Genomic DNA, 2,781 nt, shown 5'->3' on the forward strand with positions numbered 1-2,781 from the left:
TTATATTAGCACTATTATTATTGGCGTATTATAAAACCGGACTCAACAAGAATAACAATATGATTGTGACGGTCGAAAATGAACAATTTATTATAACAAGGTTGAATATTATACGATAGCGCTCTCCGTCCCACGGGCATCTCTGCCCACACCCAAAACAAAACGCCGATCGATATGCATATTATTATAGTCGACGTACACACACACTATCACCGCTGCCTAGTACCATAGGCGTGCGCAGCCCGTTGTGGCAGAGTAGGCCAATAATACTTGAAACAAATTATTTTATGTGTTACATAGTTATCTATAAAATTACATCCATTCACTCACCGGTCATCACCCACTGTTCAAATTTTAAGGTATAATATATATATTTTTATTCATAAGTACCGCTAGGATTTATATGGCATTTGCATATTATATTCCTTAAGTCCAAATTGATTGGTTCTGATATATGTCCATGATTTACCTTATCCTCGATTAAATAGAACCATTATTTGTTTGCATATATATTTTATAGATTTAAGAGAATCTTGTTAATTGTTTTGATATAATAAAATCAAAAGCCAAAATGCTTATACCACTGAATAAGACAATACAACTATTTATATGATCTAAGTTACCATCTATAATAAGTATGGTACAATTCGCAGGGTGGGCCACGGCCTACCTGGCCCACCCCGTGCGCACGCCTATGCCTAGTACCCGTGGTCGAGTTTAACCGGTCGGCACTATGACATTATCTGTACTTATTACCATATGTAACACGAATACCGGCCAATTAAAATGCATTACCCAATTTTATTATTGTATAATATCGTTTTTGATGTCCCGTGTGATGTGCGACGCGTCCGACACTCGTACCTAAGTCTATTACTTTTATCGTGCCTCTCAGCCGAACGACACGATAACGACAACGAAACACCGTCTTACCGAGGACGTCCTGGTGACGATGGTCGGACACACACGCAGAATTTGGTAATGCATCATTATGATTATTATTATTATTAATTATACTACACCTTGGCCGGTATTTCGTGTTTTTTTTCGTGTATAGTACCTACTATAGTGGTACTACTACTATTATTATTATTATGATTACTTATTTACGCCGGTAACCAAATAGGTACCGTGCTAGTACCCTGCGACAATGCAGTTTATTATTATTATTATTATTATGTATTTGTTTATTTTTTTTTGTTGCGGCCAAGTTTTTATGCCGGTGTGAGCTTTTCTTGGTCATAAAATTACCTATTATTCTTTGCCATAAGCGATTAAAATAAATTTACCTTTAATTCACCCACCAATTATATTTTATTATTGCCTTTCCCAATTTCTATTATTATTATTTAAAAATCCCACACGCTCCGATTTCCGAATCTCGGCTGTGGGTTGGCGACCTTAACACCAAAGTTTGTCGGCAATACGTACGCTCCACGCCGGATCTGGGTAAGCCACCGTGTGAGACGTTGCAATATCTAATATTTACTACGATAACCATAGGTGGTCTTAGGATTTAAAATTTGAAAGGAATTTAGTCTCGTATACATTTTAAACATAATTTAACGAGTCCATGGTTGATGGACCTTTCACCGATAGATTATTATTTTTTTAAAATCGATTTTTTGGTATTGTGTAAAAATCTCAGTTTTTCTTAATTTGTTGTTTGTTTTTCCTAAATATTTCTGAATTCTGATTACAATTGACTCCGCGAAGTACAGAACTAGATTCACTTTCCAGAAAAGATGCTGTAGATGAAAATTGAATCATTTTTATAGTGATTTTCAGTGGCGCCGAATTGTTTTTAGGTGTGGCAATGAACAATTACTTACCTACTCTCCTAACTTTTTAATAATTTAAAAATGTGTTCATTGCTATTGTAAATTTAGATTTAATTTGAGAAAACATCAATTAATCTCAAATTACTATACTATTATACATTTTACTACATTTATAACGAATACAATTAATTTAAAGAAACATAATATACCTAGTGTTTTATTTTTTTTTTTTTTGACATTGCTTAAGTCCTACCGTCGGTATTATTTTGATTATAGTTTACTAGTTGGATAATAAATATAAATAACATTATGAATGGTACGTTTTTTTTCTAAAAATGATTTATTACAAGCAACTATATATTTTGTAATCCCAAATCTCAATAGCAACCAAACATGTTTAATGTTTATATTAGGTATATTTATTTTTATATAAATGATTTATTGATTTTTCGAATCCAGGATATTATTACAAGAAAATTGTAATTTACAGAAAATATTACATATTTTTTGGAAATAAAAATATCTTGGTAAAAAATGTATACTTAATAATATAATGTCTCGTGTATTTATTAATTTGATTTCCTTTTTGGTTTTAGAGAAGAGATGATAAGCTTAATATGTGACATAGCCTGCGATGCCATGTAGTATTGCCTCAGCATGTGGCACAACCAGACTTTTGGGGGCTCTAAAGTCAAATATAAAATGGGGCCCCCTAGCAAAAAATGTAAATGGTCTTAAACAATTAAGGGTACATGGTATACCGCTTCCTCCCCACCTATAAGGTACCTAATCAAAACCTTTCCATCGTTAATTATAATATATATAATATAAAATCGAAATGGAAATCTTTGTTACAGGTTGGCTCGAAAATGCATGACCAATTTGGCTGATTCTTTTTATGATGTGTTCGCAATTAATAAAGGTTAATATGAAAATTTAATAATTTAAAAAGTGTGTTCATGTGATATTGTCAATTTGAGATTTAATTTGAGAAAACATC

The 2,781-nt window shown here is 32.4% G+C and overlaps 1 long non-coding RNA gene across 1 annotated transcript; it reads left to right on the forward strand.

Annotated features, from left to right (window-relative positions):
* Window positions 1-216: 216 nt before the first annotated feature.
* LOC107883437 lies at window positions 217-2,721 on the forward strand. The gene is made up of 3 exons (XR_001679293.2): window positions 217-359; window positions 2,378-2,563; window positions 2,639-2,721. It is a non-coding gene; the product is annotated as an uncharacterized LOC107883437 (long non-coding RNA).
* The last annotated feature ends 60 nt before the right edge of the window (window positions 2,722-2,781 follow it).

The sequence above is a fragment of the Acyrthosiphon pisum genome, chromosome X, assembly GCF_005508785.2.
Source record: "Acyrthosiphon pisum isolate AL4f chromosome X, pea_aphid_22Mar2018_4r6ur, whole genome shotgun sequence".
Taxonomy (NCBI): domain Eukaryota; kingdom Metazoa; phylum Arthropoda; class Insecta; order Hemiptera; family Aphididae; genus Acyrthosiphon; species Acyrthosiphon pisum.